General features: G+C 39.0%; 1 protein-coding gene and 1 long non-coding RNA gene across 3 annotated transcripts in view; both read left to right on the forward strand.

The window, feature by feature from the left end:
* Window positions 1-26552, forward strand: part of ANKFN1 (ankyrin repeat and fibronectin type III domain containing 1) — a 380611-nt gene that overhangs the window by 68362 nt on the left and 285697 nt on the right. The window lies entirely within an intron of this gene.
* Window positions 1791-18743, forward strand: LOC116553026. The gene is made up of 3 exons (XR_004269602.1): window positions 1791-2145; window positions 17033-17035; window positions 18731-18743. It is a non-coding gene; the product is annotated as an uncharacterized LOC116553026 (long non-coding RNA).

A 26552-nucleotide genomic window follows, 5' to 3' on the forward strand; every position in this document is an offset into this window, starting at 1 on the left:
CTCTTTCTACCCTTTGCTTGGCCTTCTCCAAGAGAAAAGTGTGGTTACTCTGATAGTTCACTAGACCACACTTTTCTAGGGGACAGGGTCATATTCTGTGTCTGAGCTACACGTAGAATAGAGCCAAATTTAGCATACCTGCCATTCTTGGTACTACCTGTTACTAGGTGTGGCAGCATGTCTGTGGCCCTCATCCATGCTTATGGCTGTGTTAGGGGACTCAGGGTCTTTTCTGTAAGCCCATTCTTATTTCTTCACATTACCCAAATGTGCAAACCCTAAGATTCAGGCTAGAAGCCTTCAGCTGAGCCCCAGGCCTCCACATAATATTCAACTAAGCAGTTAAAAGGAATTTTATTATAGAGATGACACTACTGAAAATCAGCAGAGTAAAGTATTTAACATCTAACTTATAAAATGAAATCATAGGTTCTCCCAGTATATAGTGTTTTCATTGGTAAAACAATTATACTGTTTTCAATCCTTATTAACTCTCCTATAGGCAACATATATTGGTTTCCCCCATGACAACATAATTAGTATTCTAAGCATACTTTTCACCAGCTGTTTATGTCTTCAAGTGAAAAGTCAACAGCTAAATATATAAAATGGAAAGAGCATAAACAGTAAAATTGATTTTAGTACTCAGAATGACTTGATTATCTATATTTATAGCTGTCATTAGAGAAAGACTTAATGCTTTATATAATCAGTTCTTTATTGAAAGTTTCACGACACAGGACTTGATGCTAATTTACTTCATAGCATCCAGGAAGAAGTACTGTTCTCTAAGCCACAACATTGGCTTTAGCTTCTAGGTTCATTAACTACAAAACATGTTGCCTTACATTAAGAGCTCTTTATTGAGCAGCTTTCAAAGGGAGTTTCTATTCCAACTTGCTAACATAATATATGCCTTTCCCCAGAGTCCAGTTGGCTGTTTGAGTCTAGGGAATGAGTGATGCTCTTTGTTATTAGAAAAGTAATGTTGATTCTGTATAATGTCAATATATCTGTAGCATAACACAGTGAAGAAGTTTCATTTTTCTTGCATGAATGCCATTTTATCTAGAAAGTTTTAGAGCTATTTCTACATATTTTTAATATTCTTTTTGTATTCTGGTCTCTGAACCTGGAGAATTTCCCCCAAAGTTTAAAAAAAAAGTACAAATTGTCACGATAATAGCAATAACTACCAGTTATAGAGCACTTACTGTGTACCAAATCCTTTGCAAAGCACTTTCTATAGATAGTATGTCCTTTCATCTTTGCAACAACCTGATGAGGCAGGCACTGTTATGTGTCTGTTTTACAGATGATGAAATTGAGGCTTAGAAAGGTGAAGTGACCATAAGTTGATGTGGCAGTAAGTGGGAGCACTACTAGTTAAGCTCAGGCAGGCTGGCTTTTGAGAATGAATTTCCAATCATCCATTACAGCTGTAGACCAGTCGCGTGCAACTTCCAGTGCTCAGATCACTGCTTATTGCCTTTCTATTGCTTTCTTTCTCTTCTTAGCCTATACAACCATTATGTATGCATGTATGAATGCATGTGCACACATGTCATATATGTATGTATATGTTTTTATATGCTTATATATAGACATATTTAATTGTGTCTCACTTTATTGTGCTTTGCAGATGTTGCATTTTTTATAAATTGAAGGTTTGTGACAACCTTGCAGCTAGCATGTCTGTCAGTATCATTTTTTCAATAGAATGTGCTAACTTTGTATCTCCGTGTCACGTGTTGACAATTCTCACGACATTTCAGACTTTTTTGTTATTATTATATCTGATGGGGTGATTTATGATCAGTGATCTTTGATGTTACTGTTGTCATTGTTTCGGGGTATCACAAAGTGCTCCTGTATAAGATAGCAAACTTAATTGATAAATGTATGTATTCTGACTGCTCTGCCAATGGGCCGTTCTGCCACCTGTCTCCCATTCCTTGGATGTCCCTATTTCCTGAGACACAACAATACTGAGAATATGCCAATTAATAACCCTACAATGGTCTGGTAGTATTCAAGTTAAAGGAAGAGCCGCTCATCTCTCACTTTAAATCAAAAGCTAGAAGTGATTCTGCTTAGTGAGGAAGGCATGTCGAAAGCCTAGATAGGCCAAAAGCTAAGTCTCTTGTGCCAAGCAGTAAAGCCAAGTTGTAAATTCAAAGGGAAAATTTTCGAAGGAAACTAAAAGTACTACTCCAGTGCACACACAAATGATAAAAAAAAACAAAACAGGCTTATTGCTGATATGGAGAAAGTTTTAGTGGTCTGGATAGAAAATCAAACCAGGCACAATATTTCCTGAAGCCAAAACCTAATCCAGAGCAAGGTCCTAACTCTTTCAATTTTCTGAAAGCTAGGAGAGGTGAAAAAGCTGTGGAAGAAAACTTTGAAGCTAGAAGAGGTTGGTTCATGAGGTTTAAGTAAATAAGCCATCTTCATAACATAAAAGTCCAAAGTGAGGCAGCAAGTGCTGATGGAGAAGCTGCAGCAAGTAATTATGAAGATCTAACTAAGATAATTGGCAAAAGTGGCTACACTAAACAATAGATTTTCAATGTAGGAAAAATAGCCTTCTATTGAAAGAAGATGACCTTCATGACTTTTATAGCTAGAGAAGAGAAGTCAATGCTTGGCCTCAAAGGACAGGCCAACTCTCTTGTTAGAGGCCAAAGCAGCTAGTGGCCAAGGTCAAGCCAGTGGACATTTATCATTCTGAAAATCCTAGGGCCTATAAGAATTAGGCTAAATCTACTTTGCCTGTAGTCTATAAATGGAATGATAAAGCATGGATGACACCACATGTATTTACAGCATATAGTTTACTGAATATTTTAAGCCCACTATTGACACCTGCTGCTCAGAAGAAAAGATTTCTTTCGAAATATTACTTCTCATTGGCAATACAGCTGGTCATCCAAGAGCTCTGATAGAGATCTACAAAGGAGATTACTGTCATTTTCATGCCTGCTACCACAGCATCCATTCTGCAACCTATGGATCAAGGAATTATTTTGGCTTTCAGGTCTTATTGTTTAAGGGAGTACATTTCATAAGGCTATAGTTACCATCGATAGTGATTCCTATGATGGATCCTGGCAAAGTATATTGACAAACTTCTGGAAAGGATTCATCATTCTAGATGCCATTAAGGACATCTATCATAGATAGATGAAAGTTAAAATACCAACATTAACCAGTGATATAGTTTGGATGTTTTCCCCCTCCAAATCTCATGTGGAAATGTGATCCTCAATGTTGGAGGTGGAGCTTAGTGGAAGGTGATTGCATCATGGGGGCAAATCCCTCATGAATGGCTTAGCATCCCTTGGTGATGAGTGAGTTCTCTCAAAGTTAATTCACATGAGATCTGGTTCTTTAAGAGTCTGGGACCTCCTCTGTCTCACTTTGGCTCCCTCTCTTGCCACGTGGTATGCCTGCTTTTGCTTCTCCTTTTGCCATGAGTAAAAGCTCCCTGAAGCCTCACCAGAAGCCAGGCAGATGCTGGTGCCATGCTTCCTGTACAGCCTGAAGAACTGTGGGCCAAATAAACCGTTTTTCTTTATAAATTACCCAACCTCAGATATTTCTTTATAACAATGCAAAAACAGACCAACACAACCAGCGTTTGGAAGAAGTTGATCCCAACCTTCATGGATGACTTTGAGAGGCTCAACACTTCAGTGGAGGAAGTAACTGCAGATGTAGTAGCAAGAGAACTAAAATTAGAAGTGAAGCCTTAAGATGTGACTGAATTACCTTAATGGATATGGAATTGCTTCTTATGAATGAAAAAGAAAGTGGTTCTTTTGCGATGGGATCCACTCTTGGTAAATATGATGTGAATATTGTTCAAGTGACAATCAAGGATTTTGAAGGTTACATGAACTTACTTGATAAAGCAGTGGCAGAGTTTGAGACGATGGACTCTTATTTTGAAAGAAGTTCTGCCATTGGTAAAATGCTATCTTCAGCATTTTGTAGAAAGAAATATTTTGTGAAAGGAAAAGTCAATCAATGTGGGTGAACTGCATTGTTGTCGTAGTTTAAGAAATTACCACAGCCACTCCAGCCTTCAGCAGCCACCGCCCTGACAGTCAGCAGCCATCAACAGAGGCAAGACCTTTCACCAGCAAAAAAGTTAAGACTTGCTGAAGACTCAGAGCTACTGGCAAGCAATTTTTAACAATATTTTAAATTAAGGTATGTACATTTTTTTAGACATAATGCTGTTGCAGAGCTAATAGACCACAATTTACTGCATATATAGCTTTTATATGCACTGAGAAACAAAAGAATTAATGTGACTTGTTTTATTGTGGTATTTGCTTCATTGCAGTGGTCTGTAACTGAACCTGCTCTATCCCAAGGTGTGCCTATTTACTACATGCAAATGACATGAACATTAACAAAACATAATCAAAACCACTTCATTATATTTGTAACTGTAATTCCTCAAGGAATTACATACTCCTTTGTGCTTCAATGTCTTCTGAGAAAATTTTCAAACATTTTAAATATAAATCATCATTCTCGTGATCTCATTCGATCCTCAGATCAGCCCTGAGATGTTGGCAGATTTTGTGCTATTGTCTCTTGTCTCATCTTAGAAAGGAAGTGGCACGTCCAAGGTCAGTTCACCACTTGGGGTAGAACTTAAACCAGAACTCCCCCTCAACTGTTACGCCACATATTAAAGCACTGTGCTGTCCCCCATAGGACCTCAGGCAAAGAATGACACTTTGGGCTGCACATAAGCTAATGATGGAAATAAAATGTCAACCTTCAAGTAGGCAGTGTAACAGAAATCTCAGGCATGGTGCTCATGTAGCAGCATTTCATGGGCGAGTTTATCTGTTTGTGGAGAATCCTCCATCTTTGTTTTTCATCAATCTCTGCCCATATAGTTAACTATGTATTTTACCTTGTACCACCTTAGAACCCCGACCTAAACTCCAATCCCAAATGCCATCCCAGGATGTTATATGGTACATGTATATTGATGTGACTTTCCCCGCTAGATTGCAAGTTCACTTCTGTGATCCGGTTTTCAGCATAGAGCCTGGCAGCAAAAGATCTCAAATATTTATCCATACATTTATTTGTTCTGCATACATTTTTGCTGAATTTACTGGCAATTAGAAAAGAAATGGAGAAATAGAAAAGGAAAAAAGTTTGAGACCTAAATCCCAGCTTTAATTATTTTGCCATAGGACAGGGTCTCCATACTCTTTATAACTCCCCTGCCCAAAATACCAAACTTTGTCTGGAAAAGAATCCCTAAGAGCTTCTCTGTCCAAGAATGGGAGAGAGCAGGGCTGGTTGTGCCAAAAATGGCCTACAAAGATGTTCTTGGGGACTTAATGTGCCCTCTAGGACAGTGGGACTTATAAAACTCATAGGAGAGAATTCTAGGGAGGAGACCAACATGGCAAAGCAAACTGCCCCCTCCCACCACAGAGTTAATAAACAATGTCCAGCCTTTAAGTTGTGGGAAAGAGAATGGTGAAATCATTCTCTGTCTGGCACAAGTTGCAGACTATTAAGTTGTTTGGGAAATGTGGACTTGTACCAATCTAGGAGATTGGCCATGGCCATTTTAATATGTTTTTGAAAATCAGCAAGTGCTTACAAACTTGTAGTAAAAGCCCTAATAAACTAAATTTGACCGGGACTCAGCCAGAATTGTATTTACCTCCTGAAGTGGAGGGTTAGGAAACCACATTAAAAATTAAAGTGAAAAAAGAAAGAAGAAAAAGCAATAGATCTGTTTGTTTGGACAGTTGTTTGGTCAAAAGAATTAACTGTCCACTCTCAAAGCCAGCTCATGTTTCAAGTGACAGGTGAGTTTGTTTGATGGCACGCAGTTACAAATAATGCCATCTCCCCGCTTTCTACATTTGTTTTGTTTTACAAGTCTTATTTGTTTTTACAAGGGTAAGTTTGGAGGGGGGTGGGTAGTTACTGTAGCCAGAAGAATAACTGCTTTGTGCATTGTCCATGCTCATGTAGTATACTGAACAAGTACTAATAAGAATAAAATTATTGGAGCAAATAAAATCACATATGCTTTTTAGTCACCTGGGAGAGGGGCCGTGCCAGCCTTCTTGAGCATATAAAAATAATAATTCCTCACATCTGAATAGCATTATAGAACTTATAAAGCCCTTTCACATATTCACATATATTATGTTTGATCCTCAACAGCATGAGTTAAGAATGATCTATGTTGTGATACCATTTTACAGTTTAAGAGGGGTTAAGCAGCTTGTCCAAGGAGCTCCTAAGAATTGGTCAGGCGATTCCAACAACGTCCTGGCGCCAGAGCATTCCATGCTGTCCACTGTGACGCAAAAGAGCAAAAATGTATGAATTGGAGCAAAAATCTCTAAGGTCGTTTTGTGTAGAAGAAAACAGTTTGGCACAGGAAATGACTTATCCCCTGGCTCTCCAATATCAGAGAAATGGTCTATACCAGGACAAGAGCACAGTGCTAAGGATTTCATACAGACCAGTTCAGACACAGGCTAGCTACGTGCTGCTTAGGACACATATGCAAAATGAGGAACTAATGTATGGCATCGTTACCTAAAGGTATTGTTAAAGATTGCATGGGGCTAATGTAAGTTACTGTGCTTTTTGATATTGTCTAAGAACTCACTGGCTTTGAGGTCACTTTTTCTATCTATATTAATGAGGAGCTGGTGACTTCATTTCCCATTGTTTTTGTAACAAATTACCCAAAACCCAATGGTTTAAGACAACCGAAATTTATTCTCACAGTTCTGGAACCAGAAGTCTGAAATCAAAATTGTCATTGATTTTGAAAAAGACAAGGAAGCAAAATCTCTCTTAAAGCCTTCTTTTTGCTGGGGGCTTTAAAAGATATTCCTCTTCCTTGCCTTTTTCAGCTTCTAGAGGCTGCCTATTTAAATAATAAGAGATAATTATTATTGTAAGTATTAAATAGTATATGTGTTTCTTATGTATATGTATTTCTTATTATATGTAAGAAATATTAATGAGGAGCTGGTGGGTTCATCTCCCATTGTTTCTGTAACAAATTACCCAAAACTTAATGGCTTAAAACAACCTAAATTTATTCTCAGAGTTCTGGAACCAAAAGTCTAAAATCGAAATGTCACTGATTTTGAAAAAGACAAGAAGCAAAATCTCTCTTAAAGTCCTCTTTTATATATAATATTTATATGTAATATTTTAATAATATATATACACACACACATAAATGAAATATACATATTGGTCTCTGCTCCCAATTATTAACACAGAACTCTTGAAATATTTATGCTTTTCTGAGTAATAGGGGTGCTATAATCATCTTTTGTGCTAATATTTGGTCTCTGACATAGAACTCCTAAATCCCTCAGAATATTCTGGGTGATAGGAGTGTTTTTTGCCTTAGTGAGGCAAATCTTGATGAGCTCCTAGATGGCTTCAGGATGGGGCCTTGTCATCAGAAAGACCAAACCTTGATTAGAGAAGCTCAGAATTTTCAGTCCCATTTCCCCATCCTCTAAGGAGGGCATACGGACTGGAGACAGAGTTAATCAACCATGCCTATGTGATGAAACCTCCGTAAACCTCCCTGAACTAGAGTTTCTGGGTTAGTGAAGACATGGAGGATTTGGGAGGGTGTTGCACCTAGAGACAACATGAAGACCCATACCTCTTCCTGATATCTGGCCCTTTGCATCTCTTCCATCTGACTGTTCCTGAGTTCTATGCTTTATAATAAACTAGTAAACCTAAGTAAGTAAATGTTGCCGTGACTTTTTGTGAGGCATTATAGTAAATTATCAAACATGAGGAAGGGGATGTAGAGACCCTCACTTTATAGCCATTTGGTCAGAAGTACAGGTAACAACCTGGGACTTCTGGCATCTGAAGTTAATACAGGCTCATGGGACTGAACCCTTTAACTGTGGGATCAAATGCTAGCTCATGATTCAAAAACAGCTCCAAAAACGCTATCTGCAAAGTCCCTTTTATCATATAATGTTACATATTCACAGATTTCAGAGATTAGGACTCAGACACCTTTGGGCAAGGGGAGGCTATAATTTAGCCTACCACAGCTGGAATAAACAAAACTCGAGTCTGAACTTGTAATTCTGCTCTATCATTTATAAATACAATTCTAAAACTTGTAGTTTCAATGGAACAAAATAGAGAGCACAGAAGTCTACTCACATAAATGCAGTCAACTGATCTTTGACAAAGAAGCAAAGGCAATATAATGGAGAAAAGACAGTCCTTTATGATGCTGGGACAACTGGACATTCCTGTGCAAAAAAAAAAAAAAATGAATTTAGACACAGACCTTACCCATTTCACAAAGATTAACTCAAAATGGATCACAGACCCAAATATAAATCATAAAACTATAAAACTCTCAGAAGATACATAGGCAAAAATGCAGATGACCTTGGATTTAACGATGACTTTTTAAATGCATCACCAAAGGCACAATTCATGAAAGAAAATATTGATAAGCTAGACTTCATTAAAATTAAAAATGTCTGCTCTGTAAAAGATACTTTCAAAAGAATGAAAAGGCAAGCCACAGGCTTGGAGAAAATATTTTCAAAAGACATATCTAATAAAGGATTGTCATCTGAAATATATAAAGAAATTTTAAAACCCAAGAAGAAGAAAACATACAAGTTTATTTAAAAATGAGGCAAAGATCTTAACAGATACCTCACAAAAGAAGATATACAGATGGCAAATGAGCCCATGCAGAGGTGCTCCATGTCAGATGTCATTAGGGAATGAAAATTAAAACTGATATACCACTATATACCTATTAGAATGGCCAAAATCCAGAATGCTGAGAACATCAAATGCTTGTGAGGATGTGGAACAACAGGAGCTCTGTTCATTGCTGACAGCAATGCAAATTGATACAGCCATTTTGGAAGACAGCTTGGTGGTTTCTTACAAAACTGAACATACTTTTGCTTTACTACCCAGCAATCGCACTTTTCGGTATCTATCCTAAGGAGCTGGAAACTTATATCCACACAAAAACCTGCACATTGATTTTTATAGCAGCTTTATTCATAATTGCCAAAGGTTGAAAGAAACCAAGACATCCTTTAGTTTGTGATTGGATAAGCTGTGGCGTATCAGGCAATGGGATATTATTTAACACTAGAAAAAAATGAGCTAACAAGTCATGAAAAGACATGTAGAAACTTAAATATTGTTAAGTAAGAAAAAGGTGACATATGGTATGATTCCAACTATATGACACTCCGGAAAAGGCAGAACTATGCAGATGGTAAAAAGATCAGTGGTTGCCAGTGGCTAGCAGGGTGGGAAGGATGATTAAGCAGAGCACAGAGGATTTTCAGGGTAGTAATACTCTGTATGATACTATAATGTTGGACACACATTAATCCGCATGTCTTAAACCCACAGAATATACAACACTGAGAGTGAACCCTAATGTAAACTGTAGACTTTGGATGATAATGATGTGTCAATGTGAATTCATCGATTGTAACAAATGTACCACTCTGGTGAGGGAGGTAAGGCATGCGTGTGAGCAAAGGATTATGGGAAATCCCTGTACCATCTCTCAATTTTGCTGTGAATCTAAAACTACTCTAACAGATAAAAATCTATTTAAAACAAAAAACAACAATAGGGGTGAACCATATTTTCCCTCTTTCCTATCATTCATCTCTGTTCTCTATTTATGACTCCTGTTGACAGCTGAAGATGTTTCATGAAAGAAAGAGGAGAGAAGAAACAGAAGACACCTTAGGAGCAGTCACATGAGTTGTATCTCTTAGCTCCCCTTTTTGTATTGCCATGAATATTTGATCAACCTACTTGAACAGTTTACCCTAAGAGCGTTAATATTCCTTGGGCCTTCAAATTCCTCTGTCTAGATTAGTGCCTTCCTTGGCTCTCATGAAGTTGAGTGCCTTTTTCACTTAGCACACAACCTGAATAGAACATTTACCATTTTGAATGTTAAAAACTAACTTGTAATCCAGAAATTGTGTTTTCTGCTTCTGTATACTCTATGCTTCTCGAAGACTATGTCTCATTCATCTCTGTCTATTCAAGGGTCTATCTAGCTCCTGCAGACCAGTCCTTGGTAAATGTAAATAGGACGAGTGTTTTATACGGGATTTTATTTTACACAGTCATGAGTCCAAAGGCAAACTCAGTTCTTCCCGGTTCCCCTTTCCTGGCCCCCATCTCTAATTGCCTCATTTCCACTGTGTCATTATCTCCAGCCCTGTGCCTGCTGCCAAATGTCCAATCTTTCCTTAAGCAACTGGCTCTGTAGGAAAACCCAGGGCCCAGAAGGAGGCAGATGCTTATATGCTCAAAGAAAAAAGAATAATTCTGAGCCCATTTCCTTCTCCCCATCAGATAAACTCCAGGGTCTATGGCAGCAGCCAGACTCAGAGCAGATGACTTAAAGTATCTCTCAGCATATTATTCTCTTTTCTCTGTGAGTGCCCACAGCTTTTCAGCTTCCATTCCATAACAGGGCATGCATCTTTATTGATGATGTTCCCATGTACCTAAACAAGAAGAAAAAATAAGGAGAAAAATTTAAAATGCTCAGGCATAGTACATATATATGCCACATTAGATGCTAATTAGTTCCTCCCTCAAATGTTTTAATACTACTTATTAACATAAAAGAATACTTAAGAAAAAAGATGGTATTAAGTAAGGATTCAAAATGTGAAGTTATGGGCCTTCTCATTTTGGAAGGCTGAGGCAGGAGGATCACTTGAGACCAGGAGTTTGAGACCAGCCTGGGCAACATGGCAAAACCCCATCTCTACAAAAAATATAAAAATTAGCCAAGTATAGTGGCTCGTGCCTATAGTCCTAGCTACTTGGGAGGCTAAGGTGGGAGGGTCAGCTTGAGCCCATGAGGTTGAGGCTTCGGTTAGCCATGATTGTACCACTGCACTCCAGCCTAGGCAACAGAATGAGACCCTGTCTCAAAAAAAGCAAAACAACCACCACCACCACCACAACAACAAAAGTAAAGTCATGACTCCATTTAGGGGACATGTAGATAAAAAGAATTGTTGTTTCCTCCATGTACTCAGTCAAATAATTCTACTAGGGAATTGAGTATGAGAATGGAAGATTTAATCAGAGTTGGAGGTAGGAGGACTGGATCAAGTGCCTTTCAATCCTGAGAAAGGGCTAGGCATGGTGGCTCACATCTGTAATCCCTGCACTTTGGGACACCAAGGCAGGAGGATTGCATGAAGCCAGGAATTCTAGACCAGTCTGGGAAACATAGTGAGACCCCTGTCTCTACAATTTTTTTTTTTTTTAATTAGCAGAGCGACCAGGTGTGAGGGCTCACGCCTGTAATCCCAGCACTTTGAGAGGCCAAAGCAAGCTGACGCCTGAGCTCAGGAGTTTGTGACTAGCCTGGGCAACATGGTGAAACCTGGTCTCTACTAAAATACAAAAAAATTAGCTAGGCGTGGTAGCATGCGCCTGTAGTCCCAGGTACTTGGGAGGCTGAAGCAGGAGAATTGCTTTAACCCGGGAGACAGAGGTTGTAGTGAGCTGAGGATCTACTCCAGCCTGGGTGACAGAGTGAGACTTCATCTCAAAAAAAAAAAAAAAAAAAAAAAATTAGCAGAGCATGGCACCACCTACCCTGTAGTCCTGACCACTCAGGAGGCTGGGGTGGGAGAATTTCATGAGCCCAGGAGTTTGAGGTTGCAGTGAGCTGCGACTGTGCCCCTCCACTCCAGCCTGGGTGACAGAGCAAGACCCTATCTCCAAGGGAAAAAAAAATCCTGAGAAGGAAGATCCCTGATGCTCTTTTTCATTTTGAGCTGCCATAGCTGTTCTGGTTCCTGATAGAATATTAAGGACTTGGGAAGAAGTTATGGCCCATCAGAAGGGTCATGCACGTTGTGTCATGCAAATGACCCTTTCTAACCTGGCAATTTGAAATCCTAATGTGAGCAGGTCTAAGTGTGTCTCGATTAGAATTGTGTCAGTACTTACTTCACTGACACAACTTTACTGCTGGATATTTCCTAGTACTTCATAAAAAACACTTTTGTGTTTGTTCAAATGAAAGAAGATTTGTCTCCCAGGAAAACCATTTAAACGTGTAGAGACTGCAATCTCATTTTCGAATATTAGGTTTCGTTTTATGACATATCATGCTGTTTAGTACAGTGTATCTATATTAAAAAGCATGAACAAGTCAGCCTTGTTCTGTTCCATTCCTGTTCCTCTCTAATGTACATTTATAAAAACACAGACCTATCTGATTCTGCACACACTGTACAATATTTTATCGATTACAGTGGAACTTAGTTATATCATGTTTCCAGAGACTGAGAAAAGAAAACATAGAAAGTGGGAAACACTGAATTTGATTATGCTAGGCGTGGAGTTTAAAAGACCTGAATTGTGGGGAGGTCTTGTATGTGGGAATAATAAAAATAGGTTTTACTAAAAACTACCCTTTTACAAACCATCGGACAGAGGTATCCCTAGTGTATTCCTTTGTGTCTAGACACATAGTACACACAGCAAATTCCTTTGGAGGCTGCTGTTAGTTTCCATTTTCTTCTGCATTTTCTTCACTGCTAAACTTTAGTTAGGCTCCTGGTGTCTCTGGATTATTCCAGTGGTCGCCTAACTAACCTGCTGACTGCAGGAACTGTCTCCTTAGTTAGCAAATGCTCTGAAAAGGACAAATCCCTATAAAAACCCCTCATGTCTTCTGACTACCTGGATTTACATCCTTCAAAAACTTTTAAACCAAGTGGAAAATAATTTACATCCAAAGATCAGCTAAACCAGCAGTCCCCAACTTTTCTGGCACCAGGGACCAGTTTCATGGAAGACTGTTTTTCCAGGCACAGGGGCGTGGGAAGGTGAGGGATGCCTGTGATAGGTGCCTGTAGTTCCAGCTACCCAGGAGGCTGAGGTGGGAAGGTTGCTCAAGCCCAAGAGGTCGAGGTCGAGGCTACAGTGAGCCAGGATCGTGCCACTGCACTCCAGCCTGGGCAACAGAAGGAGACTGTCTCAGAGAAGGCAAAACAACCCTATTGGAAACTGTGCATGCAAGGTAGCTAGGTTTTGCATTCCTTTTGAGAATCTATTGCCTGATGATCTGAGGTGAAGCAGTTTCAGGATGATTACAGTGGAACTTAATTGTACTGTGTTTCCAGAGACTGAGAAAAGAAAACATAGAACTTGGGAAACACTCAATTTGATTATGCTAGGCACAGAGTTTAAAAGACCTGGATTGTGAAGAGGTCTTGTATGTGGGAATAATAAAAATAGGCTTTACTAAAAACTACCCTTTTACAAACCACTGGACAGTTTCAGGATGGAACTTTTCCACTGCACAGCCTCGATCCCTCACATGTGCAGTTCACAATAGGGTTCGCACTCCTGTGAAAATCTAATGCCGCTGCTGATCTGACAGGAGGAAGAGCTCAGGTGGTAATATGAGCATTGGGGAGTGTCTGTAAATACAGATGAAGCTTTTCTTGCTCACCCGATGCCCACCTCCTTCTGTGCGGCCCTGTTCCTAACTAGCCACACACCCCACCGACAGGTACCAGTCCGTAGCCTGGGGGCTGGGGACCCTTGAGCTAAACATTTGTCCTTGTTTTCTTCTTTTTGGTTTCATTTCCACATTTAACTCTTCAATGTGTCTGAAAATTAGTGTTTTCTATGAGATAAAAATTATTATTTTTTACCAATTAGATATTCAACTATTTCTAACACCTTTTCTTAAATGATCCTTCCCTTCCCTGTGGATCTGTATTTTCTTCCATGTTGTGAAAGGAGATGTTTCAGACACCAGGGTCTGTTTCTGGGCTCTCAGCTCCATCCTGTTGTCTTCCTGCCTACTCCTTCCCAAACACAACCCTGATGTAAGGAATGTGGCTTTGGGAATGTTTTAATGTCAGATAGGGAAAACTACCACCTTCTTTAATCCTTTTTCTTAATAATTTTCTAGCCCTTTTTACTAATTTGTTCTTGCAGATAAATGTTAGAATCATTTTGGAGTTCCAGATATATTCTACAGAGATCTTGCTTGAAATTTCATTAATCCTAAAAAATAAATTTTAAGAAAATTTGTGTCTTTATAATATTTGCTCTGGTCATATGAGAATATGGCATGGCTCCCATCTTTTCATCTCCTTTTACATCTCTGATAAATCTTTTCCTCTAAGTCCTGCACATTTTGTTGTTTTATTGTTTACCTATAGTTGCTTTATATTTTTGTTGATAATCCAAATACAATTTTTCCCATTACGTTTTCTAGCTGGTTATTGCTGTTACAAAAAAATAAGACACAGACTTTTAAATGTTTATTTCATACTTTATGACCTTACTGAACTCTCTTCTATTCTAACACTTTTTCAGTCTATTCTTATGGGCTTTTTAAGAAGATATTTTCTGAAAATAATGATTTTCTTTTCTCTTTTCCAATAGGCAGAGGTCATGCTCTTCATTTCTGCTCTGGTTCTCATTACATTGGCCAGAACTTCCAGAACAATATAAAATCACAAAATCAATTTTGATCTCCCAACTTTGATGTTCTCTCTCCCCATCCCAACTCCTAAATATCCTCACTTTTCCTGGCATTTGGATTTGACTCTCCTGAGTGCATTCCAGCATCTCTCTGTGTCTTGGATAAAAGCACCCTTTTCTAACACTGACCCCATGGAACTTCATCCTCTAGTCTGCCCAGGTATACAAGGCAGGGTCGCCAGATAAAGTTGAGGACACCCAGTGAAATCTGACTTTCAGATCAACAACAAATATGCTTTTAGTATAAATATGCCTCATGCAATACTTGGAACACATTTATACCAAAAACCTGTTTGTTGTTTATCTGAAATTTAGATTTTACCGGGAATCCTGTGTTTTTCTTTGGTGAATCTGGCAACCCCAGTGCCAGTTTCAATTCCAGAGCCAAGTTCATCTCTGGGATCACACATCTCTATGCACATTTGTCTATTACAATTTTGTTAATATTCTGCTATAATGATATGGTCACTTGCTACTTCATGTCCCCAGAAGCTACTGGCAGCTGACATATCCTAGGCATCTAATGTATGGTTGTTAAATGAAGTTTTAAAATGCATGAATCATGGCAAGCAGATCATCAACTATTTATTGAGCGTTACTGGAACACATGAACTGTAAAATGTTTTGAAGCTTAAATAGAGGAACAAACAGGTGTGACTGAGTCTACTAACTGCCAAATAATCCAGGAGGAAGAGTACAGCCAGTTTTTAAAAATTTTCAAAACTTAAATTTTTTAAATTCAGAAGGTAGGTAAATATATCACTTTATCTTTTTATTATTAGAAACAGCCATGAGCACTGAAACAGAATCAGGAGACCCGGAATCTAATTCTGACTCTACCGTGAATTGGCTATTTGGCCACGCACAAGTCACTTCAACTTCCTGGTTTTAATTGCTTCATCCATAAAACAAGACCATTAGAATAGGAGTGGTTATCAACCATTTTTCCATGGTGGGGTTCTTAGAAATGAAATATTACATAGAACCTCTGCTTCTAATGCAGACAAAAGAGAGCAATTCTGCTTGAAGAAGATGTAGCAAGTCCAGTGTCCCCCAATTCAACTTCCCCTTGTCCTTCTGAGTGTCCCCTTTAGGAACTCTGTAGAGCATTGGACACCCTTGGGCTATACAGTCTTCGAGGCCAGTGTCCCAATCTGCTTTGACATATGTACATGGTACTGTAGTATAATATTCACGTACAGGTTACCTGAGAATAGACAGGCATATAGATGTATAGAGAGTAACATCTCAAGTAACCAGTGCTTGATTTCTACTCTTGGTTCTTCTTTGACAAAGCAGTGGGAATCCATTAGTCTGAAGTCATCCCAATCATCTATAGCTTGTCTCATCGAATGAAAATAGGTAGTCATCATGATGATCGGGGTCATCAGAAGATTCTGAAGCATTACATAAAAAGATTAATTTCTCTGGCATGCTAGATTTCCCCTTGTACCTCTCCAGAATAGCCCCAGTGGTTGGGACTACTGCAATCACCTTCTAATGGAGGATGCTGAATCCATGGTGGAGCCCTCACAGTCTAATCTCTTTGCCTCATCAAGAGTGACCCTTTCTAAATGTCCACCCCATCAGGTCACACACATTGCAGCCTTCCCACCATTGCTGTTGCTTTCCATTACTCTTACTATAAAATGAACAGCCCTCAGTGAAACCCACCCAGTCTTGGATACCTCTCAGTTACTCTCTCTCTCTAGCCATGAAGATCCTCCACAAACCTACTATAGTTCCTCCCACCATCAAGCCTTTACAGGTGGTGTTCTTCTGCCTAGAAAACTATTCCCTTCTCTCTTTTCCCAGTTAACATCAACTCATCCAGCAGACCTTTGTTTGAGCACTGCTTTCTCAGCTGTAAGTAGATTGCCCTATTGTGTACACTGTCATAGTGGCCCATATCCTCAACGTCACGCATTATCATTGTATATCCTTGCCTGTTCATGTGATTGTTTGATTAATGTTTGTCTTCTTTACAAAACTATAAACTGTAAATCTCATAAAGGTCCAGCAGCACAATGTCTGACATATAATATATCCTTAATAAATATTTATTGATTAAATTACTTATAAGGTAGAAAAATGTGTTCATATCTTTTACAAAGATTTGCCACAAGAGTTAAGAGCCAATGAGTGCTTTATCTAATTGAATGTTATTTGTGAATAAAACAATTTAGGTACCCTGTATATCTAATTCTCTATACATCTGTAATCGTTGTGACTTAATATTTTATTCACACCAGCCACAAGTGGGGAAAGACTACTCTAGAGTTTTTAACACATAAAATTTAATAAAGTATTTTGCAGGGGTAAAACCACTGAAAAACTGAACAGGAGACCATATGGCAACTCACAAATTAGCAATAGCAGAAAACTACTACTACCTTTGCACTGGAAAAAGAAATAAACTAAGGCTGTCCAGTGGACACTGAGACCATGTGGGTAGGATATGTCCATGGGAGCCAGAGAGTCTGGGAAGTGTAATTCCTGACGATATATAACAGAGCAGGGGAAAGAGTTGGAAATGGATGTAAGGTCAAAGAAACAGTTAACCCTCATGGTATACAAGTTAAATTATATGATCAGCAGTATTATCACATCCAAGAGTTACAGAATTAGTACCTAAATAAGTATCAAGTGTCAAAGACTTTCTCCTCCTCAGCCCAGCCTAGAGGAGGGCTTTCCTAACTGGTCTCCATGCCTCCAGTCTGGAGGTTACCAGCATAAGCTTCCTAAAACACTGTATGCACAGAGGGGACACAAGTGGGGGTCTTCTTTGGTTCTCCACAGCTTGTGAAATATTAAGGAAGCTTCTTATCCTAGCATTGCTAGCCCTCCAGTCTGCCTCCACTCTCCTCTCCAATTAGCCTATGTATGATGACCCAAACCAGCCATACATCACCCACAATGTGCCTGTTCCATTTGCCTCCTCTACACCCTTTTCACCCCTCACTTATTCATCTTTTGGGGACCAGTAAATATCCTGCCTCCTCCAAGAAGATATCCTTGATTTCATCAGCCCAGATGAAGTGATTCATAATAGAAGAACATGGATTTGTATAAGGATGTAGATTGTCCTTTATAAAAGGGGTAAATACCATGAAGTGTCCATATATTCGAATATTATAAAACTGTTCAAAAAGGTTTTGAAAAAAATATAATGATGTGAAAGAACTGATGTGAAAGAATGCTCATTATCAGGTAACTGTAAAAAGTAAAAATCAAAACAGCATTTATAATTTTTTTAAATATACACACATGTATACACACATAAAACACTAATGATAAATGTTAGCTAAAATGTTAACACTTATTATTTTTGTGTCAGGGAACTTGGAGTTACTACCACTGTTCTCTTTTTAGATTTCTTTAGTATATAAACTTTCTGTAACATGTTCCACTTTTATTATGAAAGAAAAACATAAATAAAGGATACAATGAAAGTGGACTTTAGATACGCACAGGGCTTTTCAGACATTGATGAATAGTCTCTCTCTTAATTCATACCATGATGTAGGTAATCTACTGTGAGTTTCCAGGGACCCTTTTTATTTGTATTAATATATCTTCATTCTGAAGATCTCCCTAAGCAAGATCTCCATGGGACAGATATACATCTTAGGCTTTTTCATACCCAGTACCTGAAATTGTAGTGCACACATCGCAGCTTTTAATAAGGGACATAATAAGTCATCTCCTTTCCCCTGGCCATCTCCTGTGCCCATTCACATCCATTATCATGGTGATGCTTCCCTCATGGTGCTTTTCTGACTGTCCAGCCAAATCTAGGCCTTCAGTATTCATTCCTGATCTCTATCCCTTTGATCTCTGTGGCCGGTCTCCAAGCCACCCATCGCAGTGTGTTCTGCTTCATTTTCCTAAAATGTGACCTGAGGAACTGAGGTAATGCCCACCACCTTGAGCCTGACTGGTTGCCATGCCAGAGGGCAAATAGAGTTTTCTTGCCTGGGCAAATAAATGAGCTGCCAACGAAGTAACTTCCTGCTGTTTATGTTTGCTTTTTACTCATTGGCTATAACTAGTCATGTGATTTCACTCATGTACAAAGGAGTCAGGAAGTCAGCTCTCCATATGCCTAGAAGATGGAGAGTCAAATAGTTGGCAAAGATTGTGTAAGTAACTATTGTGAGGCTCAGTAGAAGTTGGGTATTGGTTTAGAATACAAGTCAGGCAAAATCTAGTCAGGGGCATCTATTTTTATAATAACAAATATATAACTAGCAAAGGAAATTAGTACTGGAATATAAATTGGGAGGGGCAAGAAATGGGCAAGCTTTCAGACTGCCTGCTTTTTCTCTGAAATATCTAAGCTGTCCCTCTTAGGAAATCAGGCACTGTTTATTTATTTTTATTGTTTTATTTTATTTATTTATTTATTTAATTGAGATGGAGTCTCACTCTGTCTCCCAGGCTGGAGTGTAGCGGCATGATCTCGGCTCACCTCAATCTCCACCTCCCAGGTTCAAGTGATTCTCCTGCCTCAACCTCCCAGGTAGCTGGGATTACAGGTGCCCACAACCACTCCTGGCTAATTTTTGTATTTTTAGTAGCGATGAGGCTTCACCATGTTGACCAGGCTGGTCTTGAACTCCTGACCTCAGGTGATCCACCCACCTTGGCTTCCCAAAGTGCTGGTATTACAAGCGTGAGCCACCGCACCCAAGCTGGAGTGCAGCGGAGTGATCTCAACTCACTGCAACCTCTGCCTCCTCCAAAAATAAAATATTTTTATTTTTGAGATGGAGTTTTGCCCTGTCACCCAAGCTGGAGTGCAGTGGGGTGATCTCAGCTCACTGCAACCTCTGCCTTCTAGGTTCAAGTGATTCTCCTGTCTCAGCCTCCTGAGTAGCTGGGATTATAGATGCCCACTACCACGCCTGGCTACTGTTTGCATTCTTAGTAGAGGCAGGCTTTCGCCATGTTGGCCAGGCTGGTCTCAAACTGCTGACCTCAAGTGATCCACTCCCTTGACCTCCCAAAGTGACGGATTACAGGCACAAGCCACTACTCCCTGCTCAGGCACTGTTTATGATCATACATTACTAATTGGAAACCGCTGTCATAATGTAGACCTTTCAAAATCAATGTCCAATGCTTTTTTGTGAGCTTTGTCCCTGTACTTCCTCCCCATCCATAATCCCAACACCACTTGTTTTACCAACTTTGTATTATACGCTTCTTGGCTCCATTCTCCTGGATCAAGATTTCCTTGGCTGCAGAAGTAGGCTTGCAAATCAGTATGATTTCAGTACTGAATGAAGAGTTTATTTCTCTCTGGTACAAAGGGGTGACTACCCGGTCTTGTTCCCCAAAGCACTCTTAAGATCAAAGGCATTAGCTGAGCTACTGAAGTATTAATTAACTGAGTACAATTGTCAAAAATTAGTTTCTGTGTGAACCATTTAAAACAAAATAATTGGGAGTTGTCAGCACTTCTAAATATTTATACCAGTTGATGCAAATATTTATTTACATATCATCTGTTTGCAATTTTTACTGCTTCTGCTCTCTGCAAAGTTGCTCATAAACTGTTAGATCCTTTCTCTTGATACTTAAAATCTAAACTTATTCTACTCAACTGACAGAGAGCTAAAATATTTTTGTTTGAATTCATTTGACAATGTGTATTTTTGACAATGTGTTTATATTCCTCATTTATAATGAAAAGTGATACTATAGCCATCCCTTCGAAGAGAAATTTCTGATTTTTTTCATAGCCAATTCATTCTATGTTTCCATGTGGTATTCATTAAGCCATTCCCAACTTTGTTGATTTTCATTATATCTATAGAGTGTTAAAATTTCTTTCACACTTCTGCAATTGGTTAGCAATATTAGGCCAGCTTTGCTTGACATCTTTTCTTTTACTGTGCATCAAATCTGAAATATCAAGGAACATTGGAATCTCTTGGTTAATAATCTCTCCCCATAGGAGAAGTAATCATCCTTTCCTCTTCGTATATCCTCTATCAGATAACAAGTCTCTTAATCACCTCAAAGCATACTTCCATTCACATTTTCCCTGCTATTTTGAAATTTATATTTCTGCTTTTCCTGTCTTTGAGAAGTAAAGGTCCTCATGACTTTATAATGTTAACACTTATAATGTTATAACTTTATAATGTTAAAATACTTAAAGTTGATAAGTTTATTATTCCTAGCATATTTTAAGTTTAAATTCATAATAAAAAATTTTGGAGAAAATGCCTACCACTTACCAATAGCCCTAGTATATATTTCAGTGCATTTCCATGTATAGTGTTGTCTGTATATAGGATTTTATTTTATTTGCTACGTTTTCATGTAATTGTCATATTATTATCTATTCCATTTTCTTCTGCTTTATTTTCCATTACATCATAAGCTTTTCCTCCAAGTAATTACAACTGTTCATAAAGCTCCCCTCTCCCCGAGGACCATGGTTACATGATAGGCCCTTAGTAGATGAATGTATGCAGTTTAGTTGTGTTGTCTCTTACTAGATTTGAGAAGCACAGGATGGAGTTTGTTGCTTGAATCTAACTATTCAACCCCCCTTTCTGCTGGTTGGGAATCTGCACAGGGAACAGCAAAGAAGCCGATGGAGTGGAAAGTACCAGGCCCACACTGTGGCTATCAGCTATGGATCACAGCAGACCACTCAGTGTTATCTGGGGGAGAAGGGCTGGCAGAAACACCTGGAAAAAAGAAAAAATGTTTTTGGTTTCAGTTTTGTTAGGATGCCTGTCTAGCATTCGTGACCTGGGAGCATAAATAATTGAACATAGATATTTTATGCCAAGAGATGTGAAGAAATTAATACTATCCCTGTGCTTCCCATCTCCTTTGGCAAGAGACAGGGATGGCCCATGCACCCTGTTTCCTTTCTCAGAGATTGGCCTTTGAGACACTGATCTCTACTTGCAAAATTAAGAAATATCAATGGTGGCCTGTGTCTCCAGGTCTTCTTGTGGCTCAGTTCTTTGCTATACATTTTATTGTTTTTAATTTCCATTCTAGGTTTGAGCCCTACATGCTGCCCCCTCTTCAATGCTCAATCAAGGGTAGGTTTTTACAATAGCCCAGTATCCTCTGCCTTTCAGAGCACAGTGCTCCAAGAGAGAGGCCCTGTCTAAGCAAGGTGCATAGTTGTGCCTTCCCCAGAGTTTCAATCTTGCACCACTTTTTGTATTTCTCCACCTGCAGCAGAATCACAGCAGGCAGTGTCTATTGTCTTTGCTTCCTACACTGGAATTCTGTAGGCTAATGCTTCTCAAAATGTACGCCCTGAACAGGTGCATCAGCATTGCCTGGGAGTTCATTAGAAATGTAGATTCTCAAACTCCATGCAGACCTATTGTATCAGACACTCTGAAGCTGGAGCCTAGCAATCTGGATTTTGACAAGCTCTTCAGGTGATCCTAATGCACACTGTGTTTGAGAACCACTGCTGCAGACATGTCTCTGAGTGATTCACATTCTGTCCTGGCATAGTTAACCGATCTTCAAACTGAAGCTCTTACGGATGCAGCTGCAGCTGGCTTGCTTAGGCAGGCATTACATCCTCTACCATGTGCTCTGCCTTTCCTTGGTCTTTGGTCCTTAAATCTCCAGGCCTTGAGTGAATTATGCTGCTTCACTGATAGCAAGAACATTCATCTCTGCCACCTTCATTCCTATTGCAGTGGCAAATGCCTCTACTGTTTCATTTGTCTTCTCATCCTCCACTCTTTTCAAACAAACTCAGCTGTTTGTAGAAGTGTAATATTCTTCCTAATTTGGCTTCCTCCCTTTTCCATATGTGGTGCCAATACCCTGGGCTGGATCATAGCACCTCTCTCCTTTCTCTTTCTCTTTGCTTTCATTCCCATTCATTTGTTGTCTTCATGAGACTATTCCAGATGTTGTCCTTTTAGATCCTCCTTAATAATAGATGTGAAGCCAGTAACTTCATAAGCTGCCAAAATATTCATAGTTTAAGTAAATCCTGTCCACATCTGGCTCTCCAAGCAGGATACTTGTACTCATCAGCCTAACATCTGACTCCATCTGGACTCAAATGTTGTAGCCCAGACTGGCTTTCCTTACACATGATTTCCCTTTATTTCTTTCTCTCTCTCTTTCTTTTTTTTTTCTTTCTTTCTTTCTTTCTCTTTCTTTCTTTCTTCCTTCCTTCCTTCCTTCCTTCTTTCTTTCTTTCTTTCTCTCTCTCTCTCTCTCTCTTTCTTTCTTTCTTTCTTTCTTTCCTTCCTTCCTTCCTTCCTTCCTTCCTTCCTTCCTTCCTTCCTTCTCTCTCTCTCTCTCTCTTTCTTTCTTTCTTTCTTTCTTTTTTTGTCACAGTCTCACTCTCTCTGTCACCCAACAGGCTGAAATGCTGTGGCACAACCTCAGCTCAGTGCAACCTTTGCCTCCCAGGCTCAAGTGATTCTCCTGCCTCAGCCTCCAGAGTTCTGGGACTACAGGCACATGCCACCACACCCGGCTGATTTTTTGTATTTTTAGTAGAGATGGGGTTTCACCATGTTACCTGACCAAGGCCAGGCTGGTCTTAAACTCCCGACCTCAGCTGATCCGCCTGCCTCTGCCACCCAAAGTGCTGGTATTATAGGTGTGAGCCACTGCACCCGGCCATTATACAAGGTTTCTCAATCTCGGCACTACTGTCATTTTGGACTAGATAATTATTTGTTGTGCGTGTATTATAGGATTTTTAGCAGGCAGTAGCTTTACCCCCTCCCCAGCCCTCAAAATCCTGATGATCAAAAAATGTCTCCAGACATTGCCAGCTGTCCCCTGGGAGCAAAATCTCCCAGTGGGAAAGCCAGTGCCTTAGTCTGGCTGTCTCATTCTCCCTGAACATTCCCTTAGAAGATTAACTGCATGCAGTTCCTCTTAATATATCCACTGATCCTGCCTCACTACTATAATAACTTTTTCATCTTGGCACTAATGAAATCATCCCTGAAAAATTTCACTCTGATCTTCCTGGTCATCCCTCATGGTCCTATACAAATTTTACACCCCCATTCAGTGTGGCTCTTCTATTCCTCAATGCAGCAGCTTTAAGGGTACATCTCCTAGTAGTCTCACACATCTGAACAATCTTTGGGAAGAGTAGTCTCCTTTCTTTTCTTTCTTTGTTTATTGGATGTTTTGGCACCCGTCATCATGCCTCTTTTCTAACCCTGCCTTTAAGAGTGTTTAAAACTTTTCAGGTTTATATTGTCCAACCTAGTCTCTAAAATATCAACATTTCTCCTAAAGAAGCAACTCCTTTTCTTCCACTTGTCAAAGTGTCTTCCATCATTTTTCTTTCATTTTCAACAGCTCATGTTATAAATGCAAGATCAAAGCCTGTGTTTTAAACAATTCCATTCTTTCTTAACTTTCCGAGCAAATTTACCCTATTGCTCTTATCCTATTGACATTATTCCAAAATATAGAGAAAGAGGAAATCTTTCCTAAATTGTTCTATGAAGCCAATATCACACAAATACCAAAACCAGGAAAGGAGGTAACAAAAAAAGAAAACTGCAGACCAATATACCTGATGATAGGATATCAATAAAATAACAGCACTAGGGTAAACTTGCTCGGAACGTTAAGTATGGAATTATCCTTGTGTGAAAGAAACAGATTGTCAAGAAAAGAGCCTTTTAAATATACTTCCTAGCTGAATGCCTGAAGATAACAAACCAGGGGCCCCAGTTCTCCTTAATCATTATCTGAGTCAGGGTCTCCTAAATCAGAGTCATAACCAGATATGCATTTAAGAAATAATATCTTATATAAGAAATAGCTGTATTGTTTTCAGGGGAGTGACTTTTTAATTATTTCACTAGGCTTTTGAGGTACAGGCGGTGTTTGGTTATATGAATAAGGTCTTCAGTGGTGATTTCTGAGTTTTGGTGCACCCATCACCCAAGCATTGTACACCACACCCAGTGTGTAGTCTTTTATCCCTCATCCCTCTCCCACCTTTTCCCCTGAGTGCCCAAAGTCCATTGTATCATTCTTCTTCCTTCACATCCATCCTCATAGCTTAGCTCCCCACTTATGAATGAGAACATACAATATTTGGTTTTCCATTCCTGAGCTACTTCACTTAGAATAATAATGGTCTCCAGTTCCATCCAGGTTACTGCAAATACCATTATTTTGTTCCTTTTTATGGCTGAGTAGTATTCCATGATATTTATGGAATACACACACACACACCACATTTTCTTTATCCACTCATTGATTGATGGACATTTGGACTGGTCCTATATTTTGGCAATTGTGAATGGTGCTGTTATAAACATGCACGTACAAGTATCTTTTTCATATAATGACTTCCTCTGGGTAGATAACCTAGGAGTGGGATTGCTGGATCAATATGGTACATTGACTTTTAGTTTTTTAAGGAATCTCCACACTGTTTTCCATGATGGTTGGAAAAGAGTATATGTGTTCCCTTTTCGCCACATCCATGCTAACATCTGTTATTTTGTGATTATGGCCATTCTTGCAAAAGTGGGGTGATACCACATTGTGGTTTTGATTTGCATTTCCCTGATAATTTGTGATGTTAAGCATCTTTTTTCATATATTTGTTGGCCATTTATACATCTTCTTTCGAGATCTGTCAATTTGTGTCCTTAGCCCACTTTTTGTTAGGATTTTTTTCTTGCTTATTTGAGTTCTTTGTTGTATTAATCCATTCTCATGCTGCTATGAAGAAATATCTGAGATTATGTAATTTATAAAGAAAAGAGGTTTAATTGACCCAGAGTTCCGTATGGGTGGGGAAGCCTCAGGAAACTTACAATCATGGCTGTAGGCACCTCTTCACAGGGTGGCAGGAGAGAGAATGAGTGCCAGCAAGGGAAATGCCAGATGCTTATAAAAACATCAGATCTAATGAGAACTCACTCACTATCACGATAACAGCATGGAGGAAACCATCCCCATGATTCAGTTACCTCTCCTCAGGTCCCTCCCACGACATGTGGTGATTCTGGGGATTACAATCAAGATGAGATTTGGGTGAGGACACAGAGCCAAACCATATCACTTATAGATTCTGGATATTAGTACTTTGTCAGCTATATAGATTGCAAAGATTTTAGTCCACTCTGTGGGTTGTTGGTTTATTCTGCTGATTATTTCTTTTGCTGTGCAGAAGCTTTTTAGCTTAATTAAGTCCCATCTATTTATCTTTGTTTTTGTTGCATTTAATTTTGGGTTTTTGGTTATGAACTCTTTGCCTAAACCAATGCCTAAAAGGGTTTTTCCAATGTTGTCTTCTAGAATTTTTACAGTTTCGGGTCTTAGATTTTAGTCTTTAACCCATCCTGATTTGATTTTTGTATAGGGTGAGAGATCCAGTTTCATTATTCTATATGTGGCTTTCCAATTATTCCAGCACCATTTGTTGAATAGGGTATCCTTTCCTACTTTATGTTTTTGTTTGCTTTGTCAAAGATCAGTTGACCATAAATATTTAGCTTTATTTCTGGGTTCTCTATTCTGTTTCACTGGTCTATATGCCTATTTTTGTACCAATACCATAATGACTATGGCTTTATAGTATACTTTGAAGTCAGGTAATGTAATGTCTCCAGATTTGTACTTTTTGCTTAGTCTTGCTTTGGCTATGCAGGTTCCTTTTTTGTTCCATATGAATTTTAGGACGGTTTTGTCTAGTTCTGTGAAGAATGATGGTGGCATTTTGATGGGAATTGCATTGAATTTATAGATTGCTTTTGAAAGTATGGTTATTTTTACAATATTAATTTTACCCATCCCTGAGCATGGAATGTGTTTCCATTTGTGTCATTCATAATTTCTTTCTACAGTGTTTTGTAGTTTTTCCTATAGAGGTCTTTCACCTCCTTGGTTAAGCAAATTCCTAAGTATTTTAAATTGTTTGCAGCTATTGTAAAAGGGGT

This window comes from Sapajus apella, unplaced genomic scaffold (assembly GCF_009761245.1).
Source record: "Sapajus apella isolate SASKATOON/1434 unplaced genomic scaffold, GSC_monkey_1.0 scaffold12, whole genome shotgun sequence".
In the NCBI taxonomy this organism is placed as follows: domain Eukaryota; kingdom Metazoa; phylum Chordata; class Mammalia; order Primates; family Cebidae; genus Sapajus; species Sapajus apella.